The sequence below is a fragment of the Etheostoma cragini genome, chromosome 12 (assembly GCF_013103735.1).
Source record: "Etheostoma cragini isolate CJK2018 chromosome 12, CSU_Ecrag_1.0, whole genome shotgun sequence".
In the NCBI taxonomy this organism is placed as follows: domain Eukaryota; kingdom Metazoa; phylum Chordata; class Actinopteri; order Perciformes; family Percidae; genus Etheostoma; species Etheostoma cragini.
In genome coordinates, this window is record NC_048418.1 from 3,413,078 (window position 1) to 3,436,801 (window position 23,724).

The 23,724-nt window shown below is 40.8% G+C and overlaps 1 protein-coding gene across 5 annotated transcripts in view; it reads left to right on the top strand.

Annotated features, from left to right (window-relative positions):
• Positions 1-23,724, top strand: part of LOC117954586 (disks large-associated protein 1-like) — an 80,577-nt gene that overhangs the window by 11,276 nt on the left and 45,577 nt on the right. For all 5 annotated transcript variants that reach the window (XM_034888500.1, XM_034888501.1, XM_034888502.1 and 2 more), the window contains exon 2: positions 11,331-11,419. The gene's annotated coding sequence lies outside the window, so the exon portion shown is untranslated. The remainder of the gene's footprint in view (positions 1-11,330; positions 11,420-23,724) is intronic.

The window sequence follows — 23,724 nt, forward strand, 5'->3', positions numbered from 1 at the left end:
TAATGGGCCGAGGCGAGCCGAGGCGGGCCGAGGCGAGCCGAGGCAAGCTGTTACCAGCAGTGGAAAAACGCCATTAAAGTCATGGTCAACCGTCATTATCAGAATCATTTATAAATGAGATAAGATAAGATAATTTGTTTATTAGTCCCCAATGGGGAAATTACTGCACTACACTCTGTGTACACACTTTTTGTTAGTACTCACACACAGGCCTGAAATACACACACATGCTCAGGACCTATACATGCACTTTACATGGAGAGATGTCAGAGTGAGTGGGCTGCCAGCTGAACCAGCGCCCTGAGCGGTCGGGGGGGGTACGGTGCCTTGCTCAAGAGCACCTGGCAGTGCCCAGGAGGTGAACTGGCATCTCTCCAGCCACCAATCCACGCTCCCAACTTTTTGGGTCCATACGGGGATTTGAACCAGTGACCCTCCGGTTCCCAACCCAACTCCCTATGGACTGAGCTACTGCCACCCCCAAAAAATGGAAAAATGAATATTTCCAAAAAATATAATTGTAAATATAATATAATTATATTATAATATATATATAATATAATTGTAATATAATTGTAAATATGATACCAGGAAATGCCTAATATCTGGATATCAGTCGGCCTCTAGTTTGAAGTTTTAAGTCTTCTGCAACACCGAATGATTTGGAATTTCTTTTTAATTATGGTGTCGTTGATTTTCAAAATGTTGATATGATCTGCTTGCCATTGAAAGTGTGTAACGTAACGTAAAGTGTAAGGGCTCCTCCCTCATTCCCCCTTCTCATCTAAAATCGTCACATCCTCAACCACGATGGCTGCACCCGTAATGGCAAACTCGACAACTCATAGCAGATCTCCACACAACCATGGGTTACATTACACATGCGCTGTCAATGGTACATACTCAGAGGAAAATCTTTTTTTTGCCATGCTTTAATTTTTCGACTGTGCCACCCAGTGTTACACCAACTCCTGCTGAAGCTAAAAATCAGCTCAAAAGCACAAGCAGAGCAGCAGGCCATCCTGTGTTGTTATTGGTAATGGTAAGAGGACAAAAGAGAAATGGGTCCCTATAAGAAGAGTGTATCTCTGTATGTTAAGGTCAGTGGTCTGGCAATGTCGGGCAGTGAGTGTAACAGGACACGGAGACAATGTTAATCTACTCAGGAGCAGTCAGAGAGCTGACAGAGTTGAAAAAAAAGATTTTGCCTTGTCAGCACAGACAATAGTACCATTTCTCAGAGGACACGCTGGACTGACAGTAAGCTCTCTGGATGACTACAGGAACACTCAGAAGTAAATCAGAATATCACTTTTCTCACAACCAATAACTACCATAGAAAAGCTACACAAACTTTAACAGTTAACTTTTACTGTAACATCTGTTTGTTATGGGAAAGAGAAGAATAGGAGGCAGAATACAAATTTTCTTTTTTTCAGGACTCAGTTTTCAGGTTCCTACTTGTATTTTGTAGTTCTTCTAGGACACGTTTCATGCTTTTTTAATGTAAAAAGAAACACGTTATTTTTATCTCATACTGCCCATGGCTGCTGCACCTGTATTCACCGTCTGTCTGAGACGCTCTGATGCAGCGCCTGTCTCTTTAATGCTGCATTCACGTGCTCCTCGGATGGTCCCATTTCCAGAGTTGGGAAGTCATTCTTATGAATTCCGTGTGTTCATGAGCTTTAGTCCTAATGTGCAAACAACATGGATGGTACAAATCTTTGTCATATATTATTGCTCAGTGCAAACAGAAGCTGTTTCCAGTATGTCCAGTTTAAAGCTTTATATACGTGATTTAGTTTGCTGCACCAGTAACGTTACATTCCTTATAGTCTATATCCTCGACGTTCCACCTCCAGAATTGCTCCGGTGCCGCAGGAAATCCGCCATATGCATGTCTTTTTGCCGATGTCCGTCACCTTCTGCTTTTTTTTTGTTTTATGAATTTATGAAGACCATGGTTAACTGCTCCTCAGATCTCTGCAGGGTAAATCCAGACAGCTAGCTAGGCTATCTGTCCAATCTGAGTTTTCTGTTGCACAACTATAACAACCTTTGAACACATGTTCCACCAAAACAAGTTCCTTCCCAAGGCTGCTTTGCAGCGTCTCCGTGCCGAGCTTAGCTCTGCCCATGGCTGTTGTGATTGGTTTAAAGAAATGCCAATAAACCAGAGCATGTTTTTCTCCCATCCCGGAATGCTGTGTGGACCAGCCAGACCCTCGTGGTGCCTTGGAGGATGGTCTGGCAAAGCGAGACTTCATTCCCCAAAACCACTAAAACATTGCTTACCTGACTTGTTACCAGAGTTAATGCTACTAATTCACTTTTCTAACGGATATAGTGCAAATCTCTGTTATTCTATCTGACCTTTCACTGGAGAATATTCTTTCATTCTCTTTTATGTCTTCACCTCTTTTTATCGCTGTCCGTTGTTTAATTGTAAATCCCCTTTGAAAGGTACTGTACTGTATAATTAAGGGCTTGCTGGACTGATTAGCCTAATGCTGGGTTAAGAGTGACTACCTCTGCATTTCCTAACAGATCAAATACTGGCGATCCAGTGACTTTAACCTCCCCAATGACACGTGTATATGTTTGCACTAATAAAGGATGTAAACATAGCTTTGAGCTCTGTAAATCCCCCTCTGGTAGTGTCAGCTGGTGATGAATTTCAAACACAATGCGACCTTTACTTTACTGATAAAGGTCACTTTCTCTCTTACTTTCTGAGAGAGAGCGGAGGTCGTCCACTAATTACAGGGTTGGAGGTTCAATCCCTGGCTCCTCTTCCTCATTGCTTCTGGCATGGCAGCTCCGTTGCCATCTGTGTGTGTGTGTGTGTGTGTGTGTGTGTGTGTGTGTGTGAGTGTGTGTGTGTGTGTGTGTGTGTGTGTGCTGGAGGCTCGCTGGAAGTGAATGGAGTTAGAGCGTCTGCTGGTGAGTGATAGAGATGTCCCATTTAACTTACAAGGCTTGCTTACTGTGTGTGTGTGTGTGTTTGTGTGTGTGTGTGTGTGTGTGTGTGTGTGTGTGTGTCTTCCCTTGTGAGATGGAAGCACAGGAATGAACAGGCAAAAGACAGTCGGTTATCAAGCCATTCTTTCTCTGTTTATCTTTTTGTTTCCTCCACTCCACATGATTTCTTCATGCTGTCACATATGTTTATTCACCACCTGTTGTTGGGGGGTTACATGTACAATCACATGCAATTTATGAAAAACAGCCCAGCATTAATTGATTTTGTTGACTCTGTGTCATAGTTAATCCTTTCAGCGCCACACTGAAAGGAAAAAAAAAAAGATGTCAGAAAGACACAGGACTAAAGGCCAATTCATTCTTCTGCGTTAAATCAACGACGTGGGTACCTATGTAGGTACGTGGGGACCGCGCCCCTACGCCCGACCCTACTCTGTAGTCTTAAGTGCACTTATTAAAAATGGTAACTACACGTTGCAGTGACGCATGCTGCTCGGCAGTGGCTTGGTAGCGTTGCATTTCCCTGTACTCATTTCCGAGTTCTCTTCTATGAACAACATGTAATCAAGGAGAGGGTTAATTTTTCTGGAAAAGCTTTCCGACCCCGGTCAGAATGCACAGGGGAGACACTTGGTTTCTCTCACTAAGCCTCTAGAGTATTATTCGGTGTGATATAACTGACGGATGAAACATGGACACCAGGAGGTGATAGTGGGAAAAGAAAAAGAGATAAATAATGTGTGTATGAATGTGTATATGGGTATGCATGTGTACATGTGCTTGTAAGATGGTATATATGCATGTGTGTGTAAGTATACATGTGTAAGTGAAGAATTGTTTGTATGTAATTTAAGTAGAAAAGTAAAGTTTTTTTTGAACTTCTTCCTACTCTTTTTAAACATGGAAATCCTTATTTGAATCATTTAGAATAGTTTTGAAGGATAAGTTTGCTATCTTGTTTTGTTGGTAGCTTATTTTTACTGAAATGTACATGTTCTCATTCAGCTATTATTTTTTTATTTTTAACATGTTCAAAAATAAACGTAATCAGAAGAGTCTATACTCGCTCCGAAGCTAATCAGCATCACTCTCTCTCACCGCATGCGGCCCTGCTATTCTCTCAAAGAGATTGACGTGCCCACCGGCACACAAGTATCAACTTCAGGCAACTTACGTAGGCAACGGTGGACAAACTGTGTGGAGCCTCAGCAGCACCACACATCAGGTGATCTAAGCGCCGTTGGGCGACGTCACTTTCTGTTATTCTTGTCAAAGTATTGTCAAACTCGCCCGTCCTTCCTCCTCATCAAGGCCCCTCCCTCTCCCTTCCGCGCACTACCCCCCCCCCCACCACCTAATCCTTCTTGTCGGTTCTTGGCAGGAACGCTGTTGTGGTGCAGGTTGGTGCAGTTTGTGGAGCCCGCGTTATTTAGAGTGTGTTCTGGGGACAAGCAGCTAGTGGGTAGTGAAGAGATGTTTGCTGTATGTAACAACAAATGTTGTAGCCTAAAACAGGCTTAGAGCAACTTTAAGACAGTATAGATTTTTCTTTTGTTTGAGGGAAAGCATGCGCTATTACCAGGGCAAGATTGTGCCCATATGATACCTGATGTGCACCACTGCTACCAGACATACCAGACCAGGTTTTGATACCTTGTTTTTCGACCCTTTTTTCATTTAAAATAAATAAGCCAAATTAAATACAATTTCAAACTGGCAACAATATTTAAATAGGGAGCAATCTGATCAAACAACGAGAAGAGTACAGATCAGTCCAAGCATTTAATACCAGCAAGTCACTGACTGATCAGAACTGCATGCTGTCAACCACACGCCACAGAGAATGGCTACCAGAAACTAGCTGTTATGCTCAGTAATATTTGTTCTTGTGTGCATCCCTCAGCCAAGATTTCATTCATACCTCAATTCAGAAGCATGACAGAAAAATATAGATATTTTGCGCAGACTTTTGCGCAGACTTTGCTGCAGGATACCAAAGTCCTTCTCTTGTTGTTTTGTGTAGCTTTCCGTCTACACAGTGATGACCTCTTTTAAGTTAAAAGTTGGAGATGTTTTGGCTGTTTTGTGTTTCAGGCTGTTGAGCTGAATCTTTTTTTTTGTGGCACTTTTTGTGTTGCGATGTTTTGGCTGAGGGCAGGGATTAAAATGCTTTAATGGATTATCATATTAAACAACTGAAATGATTAGCTCCCAAACCATGCCCTAGTCTTAACACAAACCGCCCTGTTCACTGTCTGAAGCTGATCCCTCTCTGCTACACCATGAACACGCCTCCGACACACAACACAAAAACAACTTCAGATGAAGCCAAGGTCACTGCAATGCATACAAACATGTGGTTTCTATGGACAGTTGTGTACGTATTGTGTGGAGCATTGCATACGTATCATGTGGACTATCATGACTAGTGCAGCTCGATTATGGAAAAACTCACAATCACTATTATTTTGACCAACATTGAAATCATGATTGTTTAATGAGATTACGCATTGACTTTTAGTAAGATGTTGCATTTATTGAACGCCACAGCGCTGCGGAGGAGGGTCTGGCTAGTCCACACAACATTCCAGGATGGGAGAAAAACGTGCTCTGGTTTATTGACATTTCTTTAAACCAATCACAATCGTCTTGGGCGGCGCTAAGTGCCAGACAGAGCCACAGTGCCAGTGCTAAATAGCCTCGGGGGGGAACTTGTTTTGGTGGAACGTGTACGTTTAAATGTTGTTTTAGTCGTGCAACAGAAAACTCAGTTTGGACAGATAGTCTAGCTAGCTGTCTGGATTTACCCTGCAGAGATCTGAGGAGCAGTTAACCATAGTCCTCAGAAATCCACTGGAGTTTAGAGTGCCAACATAAAGAAAGAGGAAGGTAATCAGGCTGAAAAGAGGAGAAGAGATTCCGGCACCAGAGCCATCCCGGAAGGGGAATGTCGTTGAACCTAAAAAACATTGAAACAGTTTGGACCCTTAAGCATACTCAACTTGCCAAGTTGAAACTCCCTCTAACGACAGTTTATACGTTGAGCACTTGTATTGAGATTCAAAACATTCCGGTTTAAGGTTGTAATGGTTTATCATCAGACTGTGAGTAATATGTTTATTCTACATTGCGGAAGATAGACGCTTAGGAAAACCACAATGTATTTTAGAACAGCCAAGCATGGCTTTAATATGTGAAATAAGCTGTGTAGGGTTTGCTTACAGTCAGCTGTTTGAAGTGCAGCAGCTCTCTGATCCTTTTATCACCCACAGCATAGGCCCAGATAGGCTAAACACACGTCTGCCTTTCCAACTCCGGGTTGGAAAAAGCTGCATGTTTTTAATGAGCCTGTTTCCAGGCAACAACTTCATCAGGTTTTCACCAGAAAAAAAAGAAGGAATAGCTCCCCGGGGTGTCATTTCCCATCATCAGTTGTGGGACAAATCTCAGACAGTTAACAAATTAATCTGTGAAACAGAAGAGCTGGAAATCGCTTGTTTGTAGACAATTAAGCACCTGCTGTTGGTGTTTGTGTGTGTGTGTGTGTGTATGTGTGTGTGTTGGTGTGTGTGTGTGTGTGTCTGTATCCGGGTGTGGACACCAAGCAGCTACGAAGATCTGTCATGCCAATGGAGAAGAGCTTTGAGCCGCAAAGAAAATCAAAAAGTCATGTCATTTAAATTCAGCTCTAAACTGGCGCCTGTGCTGCCTGTGTTGACCTGAATTGAAGGCAAGGTACACAATATAGAAAATGGAAATCAGAAAAGACTAGAAATCGTCTTTCACATGACTTGGCCCTACTGAATCCAAATGAAAAGATTATCGTTTTGAGTTCCGCCAGAACCAAGCTGCACAAACTTTAAAATGTAAAGGCTTGGTTATTGAGTGCATAGTGCATTAGGTGATCTGCGTGAGACAGCTGTTTTTACTTTATGTTTTGGTTGACCTACAAAGCAGGACTTATTGTGAATGAGTGAGTTTCCCCAGAGGCCTCGTTGTTATTTCGAAATGAATAGGCACGCACAACTTCTATCATATTTTCAGAAGGCTTTTACGGCGGAAACACGGTCCACGCAAGTACGGCACTTCCAGCTACCAGTGGTGGAATGTACCTTTTTAGTTATTAGTTACTTTACAGTTAAGGATTTTTGCCAAAAAATAACAATGTTTTGTTAATAATTGAATAACCCGACAATATATAGCACTACAATTACAGCTGAAATGATTAGAAGATTATACAGAATTTATTTTTTACCATATCCAGTTTCTAAATAGTGAGGATTTTTCTGCATTGAGTACTATTACTTTTAATACTTTAACATGTTCCTGTTGATACTTACACACTTTTACTTAAGTTACATTTTCAATGCAGGACTTTTACTTCTAACAGTATTTTGTCATTGTGGTGTTCATTCTCTTACTTAAGGATTTGAATACTTCTTCTACCGTTGCCAGCTACGCAAGATCATTTTCAAACATGAAAGATTTCTTAAATGAACAACTTTTAAATGTATAATATCTTACTTTCTTTGGTTTGCGATCAAAGTTGGCCCCTCCTCCCCGGCTCAACGCGTCAGGGAGAATGAGCGAGAGCGCAGCTGTGGTTGAGTAAGCTATAGAGTGAGAGAGGGGGCGACGTTAGCAAGAACAAAGCTGTGAATTAGAAGAATAAGACGTTATTTTCTGATTGCTTCACGGCGGTTACGTTAAATAGCCCAAATAAAGGCAAAACCCTGCAGGAAGGTGCCACATTGCCAGATTTTGTGTGAATGCAGATCTTCATCCTGTGTGTGTGTGTGTGTGTGGAGGGGGGACACCACACAGCAGCACACAGCTCTTAGAGCAGAAGAGAGAGAGAGGAGCAGGGAAATACTGAAGCACATAAAAGCAAAAACAACCCATTCGTCATCAAATATGACATTACATTACATTTAGCTGATGCTTTTATCCAGAGCAACTTCCAATAAGAGCATTGAAACATGGAAGTACACACTCGTAACAGCAAGAATCACATTGAGGAAGTACATAGCTTCAAATAAGTCACATGTAAGTGCCACTTTGTATACGCTAAAGGTTTGCATTGGAGGCCTGTAGAACTCAAGTCCTGTCTAGGTCTTAAGTCCCATCTCAAAACCACTTTTTTGAAGTCTTGCGCTTGGTGCCTTGGTGTTGTGCCTTGTTGGACTCAAAATGGTCTTGGTCCTGGCTCTGCTATTGAGAACAGAGGAAGTTATTCCTGGCTGCTTCTATTGTTATTTACAACTCACTGTAGATGAAACCCAACACGCTTCTGTACAACAAGAGCCTTGATTTTACCATCTGACCACAAATGAGACAAGAATTATCTAGCTAGTGCACGTCGCGGCCCCTTCGCTCTGAGAACATACATTCACAGAGAAGAATTACTTTAGTGAGTCCTTACAAATTCAACACCATTACATCACTAACATCTGGTTTACTTAAAGACAATGAACATGCATGGTTTAAGCTCAGTAGTAAGCCTCTTATATTTCCAAATATGATGTGCTGATCACATGCATCACAGTGGAAATAGCTCACACGTGCAAAACGAACGTGCAACCTGACATTTCCGGTTCTGTTGCAGCCCTCTACTGTGACTTAAGATGTTACATGCACTGATGTTTCAGTGTCAGCAGTGATGTTGTCAACAGCAATTGTTGACGGCATTATTGTGGAAGCCTCGTAGGCCCGTTGGAGGTTTTGTCGTGTCATCAACTGATGTCAGAATCCATTACTGGAAATTCAGAAGTCAGTTAGGCTGAGAGGTATAGTAGGCACTGTATACATACCAAAAGGCTTATACATAGAAATAAGGTTCAGAGATGAATCGTGTCTTCACTTTTTAAATGAATATGGTGGTAGGATTAAGTCACTCTTAATCACTTTTGCAAAATCAAATAATGGAAATAAATAGCTAAAAACTATAAAAACTGTAATTTGAATTAAAACCACCAGGCATTCACAAGCATTGCTTTAAATATATATACATATAAACTGTAATTAAGACTATATAGTCTTTTTTCAAATATATATACACTTCTTCGAGCATGATTGAAATATTTGGGAAAACTTTGTGCACTCCATCGCGGGATTACTGTAGCTATTTTTCATTCTTTACATTTCAAAAACCTGAAGCTGCAATGTCTGATGATCACCATATTTACAACTGTAAACATCACGTTTTCATGTTTATATCATCTACACAAACTGTAGCATGATATCGTCTCACTTTCACCTAGCAACAGTTGAACATAATGTAATCCATTCCCAAAGCCTGACAGGGCACGTACTTGCAGTTAATCACATTTAATGTAGAAGAAAAGCAAGCTGCTGTACATGAAAAGCCTGACAGCTCCAGGCCAGACGAACTATCAAAATACAATTGCAAACAGATGAAGCTTAGTTTAAGTTCAATCAGGAAGACTCTCTTTACTCAGTCATTCATTCTCATCTGTGGTTCTAAGCTCTAATGCCGCCTACACATGATCCGCGGCAGAACCGAGAGGTAGGGCGCAGAGCAAAGAGGCAAAGCACAGAGCAGGAGCGTTCTGGGATTGTTTGAGTCCATGGAGCAGCACGGTGGCCAATGGTTGGCACTCCGGCCTCACAGCAAGAAGGTACCGGGTTTGAACGCTGGTTGTCCCGGGCCTTTCTGTGTGGAGTTTGCATGTTTACTTGTGTGGGGGGGTTTTCTCCGGTTCCTCTGGTTTTCCCCACCACTAAAAATATGTCCACCTCCCTCTCTACCAAGCTGATGTGTGGTGAGCATCTTGCTTCCTAAGGCTGTTGTGCCCAAGCGCTTTGGGTGTCTGTGATAAAGAGCTATATAAATGTAATGAATTATTAAGGTTGCGTCTTAAAAAGGACAGAGGCAAAGCGGTCAAAGGTAAAATAATTTGACCTTTTGCGATTACAGCGGCAGTGTGAAACGACAAGGGTAGCGCTGTGCCGAGTTGGTGGACGCGGCTTAGTCCAACCAGATCTTGTCACAATCTCTCTTAGACAGACATATCCTTGCTGTCAAGCTTTAAAATCCGTTCTCCTTTCTACTGCTGTCAGTTGTTTTTTCAATGCAAACGGATGCGACCCTCCTCCACCCTTTGTCTTCATCATATCCCGCTCCATGTCCATTACATCATCCAGGTCTTCAGCAACTATCTTCATCACCAGCACCACCACCACCAGTGTCTAGACCCCAGGGGGAAATATCCTGAACTATTCACAGCATCACTACCCCCCTGTACCACGTCACCATGGCGTATAATGGCCAAAGACTCTTTTCAAATTCTTTTTATCACGCACTTAAATAAAAATGGATTGTCTCTTAATACAGTGTCTCATCATTGAAATGCAGTTTACAGTTTTTAAAGCTATAGTGCGTCTGTCTCTGCTAAACTGCTAAACTGCATCCACATGATACAAGCCTTCCGTGATCGTGCACCACCTCCACCCATCCACGCAGTAGCTTGTAACCAAAGAGAAAACGGTGCATTAAAAAAAACATAATTTACTTTTCACTCGAGCTTCTCCGCACAATATTTGCCGAACGACAAAATCTTCTGAACATAGCCATACCTAGAAATACGTAGAGAGTTTTGTGGAGCTGATTCTCATAATTAGCTATGTATCAAATCATTTGGCAAGGGCTTGAATGAAAGGATGTTCATAAATATAAAAGAAGTTATGCATTAAAGCTGTAGTTATATACAAATCCACTGACAAGTTATCAGAAGATCAGAACTACATGCAGTAGGTACACAAAATGCAGCATGAGACAGGCTGATATTAGTAACAACTTGATGCACATTGAGAATTTACCTTAATACATAAAGTCAATTTTACAAACTCTGACTACAGCACTGAGGCATCTTGTCATTTAATATGTTTGGTTTATGTTTTTGTCACTATTTTGAATCTGTTCATGGAAGATAAAGCGTGGGCTTCAAAATAATATCTGGCTTCATCCAGAACAAAACTATCCAGCATTGGTTATAAAAACGTTGTGCAATTATACAAAGTCAAATATATACACAAGATGTAGAACACAACCACACTCACACACACAAACACATACACCAACCATAGCATAACATAGTAGAACAACAACAGACGTTAGCCATAGACTTTAGTTAAAAGCAGGGGTTTTAGCCAGTTGGTGAGAGTAAGGAGACTGGATACAGCTCACATGTTTTTCTCAACGAAAATGTTGCACATGTAAATTCTGTAGTAATCCTTGTCTGTGTGTGTGTGTGTGTGTGTGTGTGCATGTGTGTGTGTGTGTGTGTGTTTGTGCGTGCGTGCGTAGACATTGTGTCTATTCCTAGATAACTGGAGTTAATGTGAGACCAGTAATACAGAGATGTCAATCCCTTCCAGTTAGCGACATCTCTACAATGATGGGGATATAAAGGAGGTGAGTGTGCATGGTCTTAAACTTACTTTCCAACTCTCATATTCTACTAGATTTTATTCCATTGTGTCTACTTCACATCTTCTAATCATTTAAACATTATCATGTCTGATAGAGAGGGAGGGGTTAGTACATGTTCGACTCCTTTCATTAGTCTCACGCTGAAGAAAGTGTTGTGTAATCATCTAAGGAAAATGATTAATGTTTATATCATCCCTAGGAGAGCCCAACCAATAAAGGCCAATATCAATACAGATATTTGGTGATTTAAAAATCTGATATTCAGATATATCGGCCGATACATATTTTTGATTCAATTTGACTGAAACGGACAATCATATTGTTAGTCACAGTTATTTCGGAAACAATTCATTGTACAGCAACATTTGGAATTGTTACAGCTCTAAAATCGAGATATGAAACTAGATTTTGAATATCGTAATATCGTAATATGACCAAGTGTTCCTGGTTCTAAAGGCTGTATTGCAGTAAATTGTTGTTATTTTCCTAACTTACCATATTTGCCTTTACCCATTTAGTCGTTACATTCATGGTACTGAAGATTATTAATTTCAAATCTAATTGTCAACCCTACAATATCATCGCGGTATCGACATCAAGGTATTTTTGTGAAGAATATTGTGATATCTGATATTTTCTCCTGGCTTTGAATTCATTCTCTTTTAAATTCATCCGAGACAGATAACTTCTCTGAGTGTGAATTGTCAGTTGAAGCAGAAAAAAAAGTAATCAGTCTACCATAATTTGAGAGAGGACTATGACAGGAGAAGATAGGTGTTAAAGATATGATTCACGCTTCTTCCACAGTCAGCTGGTTGTTTTGGTCCCCACCTCCTTCACACATCCCACCACTGAGCTGTTCCATTCTATCCGTCTATATTGTAGGCTTCACAGGCATGTAATAACCCAGGATTTAATTTCTGAGTCAAAGAGAGCAGCTCTGCAGCTCTGTGAAGAAGGGAAGCCGGTTCTGAGATGGAGAGAGAGACACAGGGAGAAGCAGGTTAAGCCCACGCGCTTCTCTTCTCTTCTCAACCCTGCTCTAAAGGCTGAGTTGATTCATAACAGTCAGTGGGCGATAAGAAAGAGAAAAAAACCTTTCCACGCAGATTCTGACGTACATAGCCTAGTCGATTGGGGGTTGTACGGATGGGAGAAAAACGAAGAGAGGAAGGGATGGGGAGGGAGTTGTTGATAGCCTCCAGCAGTGCTTAGTCTGTCCCTCTCTCCATGGGATTGTAATAGCTGTTTTGTCTCTTCATAAAATCTATCAAGCTGGATGAAATACTCACAACATTTTTCAGTGCAGATAAATAGTCAGTCAATACTTGCATCAAGGAATAAACCATTTATTAGCAAATCACTCTGCAGTTATATTTGGCACTAAAGGCTCTTCTCTGGGAGGGAGCTCTCACAAAATCAACGCACCAAGAGGGACAAACTAACCCCCCCCCCCCCCCCCCCGCGTTAGGACTGTGCTCTTACAGCATTCAGAGATAGCTGAAAACACATGCTGTGTTATTGACGTTAGACCAGGTTTTTTTTGTTCAATGGCACAATCACTTTCCGCTGTCTCAAGCTAGCAATACACCAAGAATGCACCTGAACACACCTCCCTGTAAGACCAGCACACCCATGGGCGCACAGATGGGCTCAAGTGCCTTTGCTATTTAACCCTCCTGTTGTCCTTGGGTCAAATATGACCTGTTTTTTTAACCAAATTGCCACAAAAAAATGGATTGGATTCCATACAACGCCAATAACTTTGCCAACTTTGCCAATATAATTGATCACTTTAAATCATGACCAAACTCATCTGTACTTTCCTCTGATCTTAACTATTAGTCAAAATAATTCATAATTTCAGCTTTTTAAACTCAAATATTAGGTATAATTCTATATAAATGAGGGTCATTGACCATGAATTTCAAAGAGTACTGTAAAACTAGTGGTAGTAAGGTGGTGTTAGTGAAAACTAAAAACTAAATCTGAAAAAAGGGACAAAAATGTCAAATTTTTGCCCAAGAGGACAACAAACGAGGTTTAAACGACGGGAATCTGACAACTGCGTCGGTCTTAAATAATAATAATAATAATAATATATTTTATTTATAACGCACCTTTCATTCCAAGGAATCTCAAAGTGCTACACAGGAGAGTAATAATAATAAAAACAATCAGCACAAAAATGCCTTTCTGAATAAAAAAGTCTTCAGTTCAGCTTTGAAAATATCAAGGTTCTCGGGACTCGGGAGCTGGTTCCAGAGCCGTGGTGCAGCTGAACAAAAAGCTCGGTCACCCATAGTACAAAGCCTTGTGGTGGGGACCTGAAGGAGCAATTGTCCTGTTGATCTGAGGGTGCGGGGGGAGGGTTTCAAGGTGATGAGTTCTTGTAGATATGGTGGTGCATGTCCAGTGATACATTTTTGTGTGAGCATGAGGATTTTGTAGTCGATCCGGAATGAAACAGGCAAAGACATTTGCGTCAGGCTTTGGGCTGCTCCGGGTGCAAGATGGCTGTAAACATACTGTACACAAATCTTGAGTTGAAGCAGTCAGTTGACATATAACGATAACACCATGGCTCTTCCTTAGAAAATTGGTTTAGTTTTTGTTAAAAAGCTATTTCTACAACTTCATGTGGAGTCACTACTTACTTTGTCTAATTACTTCTCCACCTGTGACAACAGTTATGCCGACCTCACACCAAAGGACTTTCCAATCTACTCCACTGTCGCAGACTGATTTTCAGTATGGGAAGGAAATCATAAGAGTCTTGCTAGAGTTAGGGTGCACTCCTGCTGTCCCAATCGTTTGATGTAAGCTGGTCATAAAACTCAGTCCCAGTCAGTCTTTTTCCCATCTGGACGTTCAGACAAAATCCAACGTGTTTGATATTATCCTACGTTTTTAGTCTTGGTAGTGATGTTAAATCATGTGAACATTGTCAACAACCAATGGGTGCGCTTCCTCCAGCACCAAACAGGAAACAGCAAAGGGATAGAGTCACTGTTGTTTATGGTTGCTTTGGCGCCGCGCTAAGCTAAACACTAAAGAGGGATAGTTGCAGATTTTCAACCCTTCTGAAGCAAGTCATCCAATGGGAGTTGGATTGGAGACATTCAGCTGCATGTACGGCAGAAAAGAAAATCTGCAACCTTCCCCTTAAGTTAACAGCTAACGCTAGCGGTAGCAAACTTGGTTAAATTTTTCAAGACAAATCTAGTTTTTGTCTTGCAATTTGTGACCCTAAAAGATTCCCAGTGTTATTGTGAGAGACTTTAACATTAGATGTGAAATGATTGTCTTTACATGTGAGATGGTGTCAGACTTCAGTCTTTTCAAAGTCTGTTCAAAGTTGTCTAGTGTGTGGTAGCGATTAGTCCGCTAACTTAAGTGTGTGTGTGTTGCATTTAATTCCAGTAGAAGGTGCACCGTAAACCAATCTTGCCCAGTTCAACAAACCTCTCCTGTCATCTGCCGTCATGGTTGTTTATTTTGAACTCCTCTAAAGATGTTAAAAATCAACTGAGAAAACGGCAACTTAGGAAACAAGGTCTAATGGATGGAAACAGGTATGCTAGTTCTGAGTTCATGTGTATTATTTCCATGCTCCAATATATCTGACTTTGCACTTGATAATTAAAACATGAACGCCTCACAACCGCCAGTTCCTGAATAGCATGGTCAGTAGACTGACCAGCATTGCGCAGGGACCTGAGATTCAGATTGAGAGCCACTGATTGAGCCTCATTGTATTTTTAAAAGATATGTTGCATAATGCAGCTATAACCCATCTCCTCTCCTTCATGTGTGCCGTAACTAACAAGTGAAGGCACTAAGCAACCATGGCTTCTCCCTAGATTCACTCTTTTCATGGAAAGCACCAGCATTCGTAATGCTGTGCATATCCCATGTCCTTGTGATAGATGCAGTGATATAAATATCTGAGAGCAGCTGAAGAGGATTCACTCCACCAACAGTCCTCAACCACAGCAGGTTGCGTTACAGACAGATATGCGGTCTGACAGAAGTCACACACAAAATATTAATAATGGATGCATTTGATCTTTAATCATAATCAAGTTTCAACTGATCATCATAAGCAGTTTTTAAGAGAATTTACAGAAAAGAAAAGGCAAAAGGCTTCCTTCTGACCAAAGAATCAACTGTCAGTCACATCGAGTCTATCTCAGTTGAAGGTCTGGTAGGTTGGTTATGCCCCAAGGTTATAGTTTTTTCACACTGTGAAGGGCTTTTTGCAGATGTAAGAAAACACAGAAGTCAAACAGGAATCCTTTAAGAGATGAGGTGCAAAGTTTCTGCCGTGATTAATCATGTGAAGTGTTCAAACTGAAAGTGCAGTGCAAAAATCCTTCCCCATTCATTTCAAAGAGTACGAGGCGAGACATCTTCAATGCCAAGTGCAAATTGACCCTGCCTTGTTCACTTTACAGCGGGTTCAATCTGATTTACCATTAAACTTTGTCATTCAGGAAATTTTGATGTCCATATCCTTGTCTATCCCTGCACAGTGAACTAGAGCAAGCAAAAGTACTCTAGCTTTGCTAGTCCACACGGCATCCCAGGATGAGAGTGTCAGGGTGGGCTCCGGGCCTTGTTAATAAGGCTGGTGGAGGATGGGAAAAAAACTGTTCTTGGGGTTCGAGGTTTTGGTCTCAATGGACCTCAGCCTCCTTCCTGAGGGGAGTAACTCAAAGAGTTTGTGAAGTAGTTAGCGTATTGTAGGAAGTTCTTTGGCTGTAAGAGATTACTTTTGCTTTGACTGGGTCTGAACTATAGAAAGCTGCAACACTTCTCCGGACATTGTCCGAAGTTCATTTGAGGAAATGGCTTATATGGAAAGGAAATATATACATACATACATTTTTAAATCGTATACAGCATATAAAAGCCTGATACAACTATTTCTGATCCAAACTAGGTCAATAGTTTAAAAATAGCAAAGTTGTATCATCAAAAAGTGGGGAAGCACATTTTAGTTTTTCATGTCTCAAATGTATTCAAACACATCCAGGCTGAATTAGGAAAACCCTCCTGCCTTCGCTGTGCATAGACGGATTTCTATGGTAGTGCCTGAAAACTGTGTGTGTGTGTGTGTGTGTGTGTGTGTGTGTCTGTGTGTGTCCTTCCTGTTAGGACAGTACTAGTACTAAATGCTGTGGGATGTAGGAGGTATAATGAGTGTTTTTTTTCACGTGAAATTTCTGTTCACCCATGTCTGTTTCACATACTGCTGTGGTTACCATGGCTACACATCATTTTTCCTTTTGGTTATCTTCTAAGACCAGAAGAGACAGAATGAGAAACAAGGGAAATTGAGAGAAAATCTCAGGAAAAGACACACACATTAGACTGCATATGATACATATTGCAACATTCTGCAATTTATTGCCAACATCTGATTCATCTAAAAAGATACATTTTACGTTTGTTCATCACACTTCAATTTTATTTCTGAAAAATGGGATAATCAAGCAGACAAACTGGCCACCTTACACATGAACACATAATACTAGATTGATACTTGGCGTCTGTGTATTGATACAATATTGCCATGGAAAATATCATAATACTATGCTGTATCAATTTTTTCACTTGCCCGTAGTATGTATTTGGGTATGGTATATGTTTATGTATTAGTATATCTACTGTATGTGTGTGTTTGCCCTGAGCATCACTGCGCCGTAGGGCGGAGGGTGGGGGCTGGATGGGCTTAGACAGCTAAGGGATGTAGAAACATTTGAATCACATAGAACTTTTCATGACACAGGGCTATTAACCTCGGATGTCAGACTTGATTGGTTCTCCGGTGTTCCTCATTTGAATAAAGTTAAACCTTTGTCAACTTTGTTTTCGCTCCCCTCGCGTTGGCTCTCAGCTCACGCAATCACGGGGAATTTCATCTCCATTCAATCTCAGTGAGAGCGAACAGAAATTTTGTTGGTGTGGAAACCTACCGCAACCTTTTCTCAAGTATTTTTTTTTTTACTTAGAAAATATATATTTTTAATGTTTGAAAATGCTTCTACCTACCCCTAACAGGACGATAGACTTCCAGGCCTCTAGTGTTACCGTGGCGTGTGTGCAGGCAGAAAGATTGGTTCCTCTGCCAGCCATCGCGACTCCTGATACCATGACCCTCATCACAGTTTAACGGAGGCCTTTTTCTAACTTTTTAGTTCACTACTCAGATCCACCAGCCTCCACACAAACAAAATTGCCTCAGGTCTTCTGAAGCGAAACATCCGTTCAGTCATACCATTTGTGTTTTCTTTTTAACTATCTATAACTATTTATAAATAACAATCAGCCTTGGGCGGAATTTGTTATTAATAATTATATATCTCTGCCATGAGCGCAGCAGGAGATGTGGTACAATATTCAGCAAGAGTGCATGAAAGATCAAAGCACTATGCGATTAGAAAATACAATCGGTAAGTACTCAAAAAAAAACAAAGCACTAGTTTATCATTTGAAACACTATTTAGTTGGCCTGTAATATCCAGCAACTCTGGACTTATAGATTCAGTAAGTTTAACACACTTTTTAATATAATTTTTTTGTAATTTCTATTATCAATATGGTATTTGGAATACAAAGTGTATTTGTCATCAGTGTTGTGTTTATGGGGGTGGGGGCAACAGTAACTCCGTTGGCGGGGACTCAAGTCCTCACACAGACCAAATACGTGTGAGTGTGAACTGGTTGCTGGAGAGGTGCCAGTGTACATCCTGGGCCCTGCCTGCAATGTTGGGAAAGAATAACTCTCCATTGGCCAGAAAATAAACCTTTCACTGGTTAATGACGAGCACTGATAATGCCCTCACCAACACACAAAACACAATACAAAACTTGCACAAACATATAATAAATCAGGCCACCAAGATAATTGGCTTCCCCCAAACCCTCCTAACAGAACTTCCCACCCGGTTAGTACTGGGGAAAGCGACCATAGTCACACAGGATACCACTCACCCTTTGCCAGTCCTTTCAGTTATCAACAGGTCTATGCTACAGAGTCCCTTATGTAAGAAAAACGGTGGCTAAAAAATCCTTGATCCCCACTGCCATCACCACGCTGAACTGCCATTCATAGACAGCATCAAACAGTGCCATTCAAACTTCTTCTTTGACTTCTTCTCTTAGCATTTTGCACATACACATGTTTATGTTCTTATGTGCATTTTATATCATTTGAGCCTGCCACTGTCAAAGTTCTTGTTATCTTATCTTGAAAGACAAAGGCCATCGAGGAAAGTTTTGGTAAAAATGCATCAAACTAGTAAACATAGATCAGAGAGAGAGAGAGGAAGGAAGAGAGAGGGAGGGAGAGAGAGAGAGAGAGAGAGAGAAAGAGAGAGAGAGAGAGTGAGAGAGAGGGGGAGAATCAATATATTACTATAGGGTCTTTTCAGTGGTTGTCCCATTTGGTATTGATTTCCACCGCCTGCGTAGTGATGTCTGAACATTAACTGGTTGACAATAGCAGTTGATGACTACAGACCATCATACCAGCCATTAAACCACATCTTGCCCAGTTAAAGTCTGAATCACCGGAGATATGTTCTAATCTGGGCTCAGTGTACGTTTGGTAAAGTCAGTATTTGAACTTTTAGCTTCTTGTCAGAAACATTTTTTTTTTAAATTTACACTTTAAAATAAAGAAGAAGATTCTTTAGGTCATTGAAACTCATATTATTGTTATATAGATGCATTGATCAGTCTTCCATAATATACTATGATATATGTATACTGTGTATGTATATATATATATATATTGATGTATTGAACTTCTACACAACTGCTGCTGTAGTTGTTGAACGGGGGCTACAGCTGCACGATATGAGTAAAATATGCGATACATGATAGCGTAGAGTATCGCGATAACGATATTACTTGCAATAAATAAACCGATATTAAAGTATAATCAGTTCTTGAAGGAAATTATTTCCAACAATACTTCTTTAAACAAATTAAACGCAAAAGGACGCAAAAGGCACCAAAAACAACACATTTAAATCCCTAAGTGGCTTGTGTGATCCGTCGCATTCTTTCACAGTGTGTCTATTGCTCAAGTTATAGACCCTTTGATGATAAAGAAACTCAAAAAAACCAACACACTCTCACTCCCATCGCGTCAAAAGCGACAGTTGGTCAGGTGCCATTGGCGTTTGTTACTGACACTAAAACATACTTAGACCAGTTGGTTGTGGCTCTTGGCTTCACGTTTTCACGCTCTGGGTGGGGCATTTTGGCATCACTATTAGCTCTCAGGATTCCTGTCTAGCCCTTTGGCGTCATAGTTAGACATACTTGGTCGGGACTATAGGGCGTCACCTTTTGAAGCGCTGGGCGGAGACGTACGTTTAACTGAAATGCTGCACGAGAACGGGACAGTTAGGTTTAGGAGAAGATGGTGGGTGGCGTTACAAAATGTAGGTTTTTAGTGACATGCGGGACAAGAAGGGGACACAAACCCCGGTCTCCTGGGTGAAAGTCCTATGTTGTTTGACCCATCCACCACCCCAACCGACCTCGTTATGTGGATTTCAGGTCTTTGAGACTACTCCTCGTTAGAGTTGTCACTCTTAATACTACGTCATCTTACAGCGCTGCGGCAGGGCTGCTGCTATGCCTGGTGCATCTGCATTTTCCCCAGAAATTCAAATCTTAGACAGCATTTAATACACGAATCGTCTTTTTATTTTATTTATCTTTTATGCCTCTTTTACCAGAGCAATGGATTACCGATCAACAGATCGTAGTGCATTTTCACTCAATAAAGAAATTAATAACCATCTTTTTAACCGAGCAGTTTAACCAAAATGCGCAATAAATTACAGCATTTTAACTTAGCAGTTTTAACTTATCCTTTCCTGCACATTTTTAAGTATGTTTTAAATTATGTATGCCTATTAAATGTATTTAGAATGTCACTATTACACTAAAGGGTGATTTTTACGTGGGTAACAGACGCTGAGGGCATCTGACTAAGCAATAGTATTTTACGAGTTGGCAGTATGGACGTGTTGAAAAAGCACCTCCCTAATTACCACCAATGAAATAAACCCCCTTCACCCCAACTACTGGAGCTGTGAAGCTGATCAGAGGCCGGTAGATCGGACTGGACGGCCTCCAGGTGGGAATGTGATCAGGGCGTTCCTGAAAAAGAGAAAGAGTTTTATGGGTTTCATTTTCTCACACCGTTCAGCAGCCAACTCTGCTGTCTAAGATTTCACAGCTTCTCACTAGCACATTAACACAACATCAATAGTAGACTTTCAAATGAGTGCTAATTTATTTCTAAATGCACAACCACTCAATGACCACACTGGTATGAGTTACCATGAGTGGGTGAAAATATGACCACATCACACCCATTCACTTCATTGGCTTCCCGTTTCCGCCAGGATATGACGTGTCCCCCCCCCCCCCTCCATCAGTAAGAACTACCTACCCCTCTAACTACAACTCAATCCTTTCGTTCAACAAACTCAAACCGCCTCCTTCACTCCAAGACTAAGCTCAGCACCACGGGTGATCAGGCTGTCTGTTCTGCCGTTCCTCGGATCTGGGATTAGCCATAACCTGAGAATTTAGAGGGATGGCTACCCCGGCAAAATATCTGATGGCTGACAAATATGTGTCTACTTATGGTATCTTTATATCGCCTAACCTTGCCTGCCTTTTGTATTTTCACATGGTCATTAAATTCACTTTTGATGTTGAAAAGGTTGAATTAGTTGAAATAATACTCAATAGATTCAGAATAAACATTCTTTTTGAAAGACACTAATCAGTTCTTTGGTGAGTTTGATATTAAGGTAAATCCTTTGTGTGTGTGTGTGCGTGTGCGAGCGTGTGTGCGTGCGACACGGTTTGGAGGTAAATGCCCATCTGGCTACATTAAATGAGTATTCTGTCTGTCTTCAGCTCTGGTATCCACCCTCAGAGGGTGACTCAAAAGCTTTTTGTTCGCCTGCTTCCATTTAGCCCAAAATAGCTTGATCTCAGCCCTATTTTCATTTCTCCTTCCGCCTACACACAGCATCAACCCAGCCTGCATGGCACATATGGCTCTTTGAAAAATGCAGCAGGAGGTGGTGGTAGGAGACGTGTTGGGTTCAGCTGTCAATCTCTCATCTGTTTTTCATCCCTTCTTTATAATCTTGAATATAGACTTAGTTTCTGTCCGCTGCTTTACCTCCATTCCTCTTCTCATATAACTTCTCTTTTTTACTTTCAAGTGGCAGTTGTATTTATAGCTAATCTCCAGTTTGGAGAATAGTGTGTGCTTGCTCCTACCGGTGATCTCTTTGGAATTGAAATGTAAATCTTAGCCTACATTCAGCCAGGAAACAAAAGCGATTATCACAATGACAGTCAGGTTTGGATGACACTGGTTTACAGTCTGACCCTCTTTGGTTGTCTTCTTTCTGTGGCTCGTTCTGTTAGATTCTCCCTGATGATATGATCCCTCTCTCCACGTGAACTACAGTGGTTCTGTTCACTGCTGAAGGAGCAGCAGCACTCACTGATTATTGGAAAGTTATAGTTCTGACGTGGGCATTAGAGCCCGACCGATAAAGTATTTTTAAGGGCGATACGAATATGAATATTTGGTTATTTACAATTTTGATATGCCAATATATCAGCCAATATATTAAAAAAAAAAAAATCCAGAAATGCGTTACAAAACAAACAGATTTGCAGTTTGTAGTGTTTAAAGTTAACCTATCATGCTCATTTTCAGGTTCATACTTACTATGACCTTACACAGTAACACTGTTACTTAATCTCCAGAATATATGATACACACTCAACACCGAACTCTATAGTTGTTTGTAAATTCAAATTTAGATTCAACGATTCCTATGGGATTGATATGTCACTCACCTTTTAATGAACTCGATACACAGCCAAATGGACACAAGCACAACAGACAGTTTTAACTGCTTTGGACTTTTGACTTGATCAGGGAAAATCACTGCACTCACGTACTGACGTACATATCTATAAGCTTTTATACAGATCAATTATAGGAGTACTTCCTCAATAGTTCAAGAAGACCAACAACAGATACATGTAATACCAAACCAGCATGCAGTCTGCATGGAGTGCTGTTTGAATGTGTGGAAACTATGTGTGAATTTTCTCTTTTTTCCTGTTTATTGCTATTTTTGTCTTCATATTGTGTTTGCTTATTGCTGATTGGTTTTATGCTGAACTTGGTCTGTCATGTGACAACCTATTCACAACAATCACATGACTCTCTACCTACCGACAATTAGCCATGGGCTAATTGATTCTGACCGCATGATGACCTTCGGCAAAAGATCACGGTTTCACTATATTACGGTATTGGAAATGCTTTTATTTTCCATTCAACAAAATGTATTTTATTCTGAAAACACAGGAACGTTTTTTATCGCTGGAATGGTGTGGCGGAAAATGTTGGTTTTAAAGCTTTAGTGCGGGTATTGATGTTAATGAACGTCCTTTACATTCAAGCCGTTGCCAAATGAGTTTCTACAAAGCTAATTAAGACTATCAGCTCCACATAACTCTGTCTGGATTCCTCAGTATGTTCAGAAGATTGCGGTGTCCGGTGACTTTCCTGCGCAGAAACTCAAGTAAACATAATTACATGATTACATCATCACCAGGGTTTGTTTTAACTGAAACAAACAGGTTAGGTAGAAAAGAACCCAAAAAGATTTGTAGTGGTAAAGGTAAATTTGCCGGATGATGTAATATTTACCAAAGTAATTAACCTAAGCTGACCTGAGAGATCGGCTGGGGGTGTAAGGGGGCAGCAGCTCAGAGAGTAAAGATGGGGCAAGGCCATTCGAGGCTTTAACAGTGCATGTCCAATTACAAGCAGGTATTACATTGAGTTTACTAATTAACATTGTGTCGTGTTTGTTTGTTCCAGACAAATGTGGGAAGGTGAAAAAGCTGGAAGGTGAGGTGATTTTGTGTGCCGGACTATTTGTTGTCACTGTGGGTTTACCAGACAACCAGCAGCCATTTCAGGAAGTTACTTTTCCGCGCCAGAAAATACACCACACTACTACCAATTCAAAAACAGACTTTTGACAGACCGTATCAGTAGTTGTTGTGCAGCAAAAACAATATAATATAAATATGATATATATAGTATAATCATTTTATTTTTTAAATATATCATCAACAAGAAACCCAAAGCCACAGAATGTATGTGATAGCTGTAAGATTTCCTATAATGTAACTCGGGGGGGGGG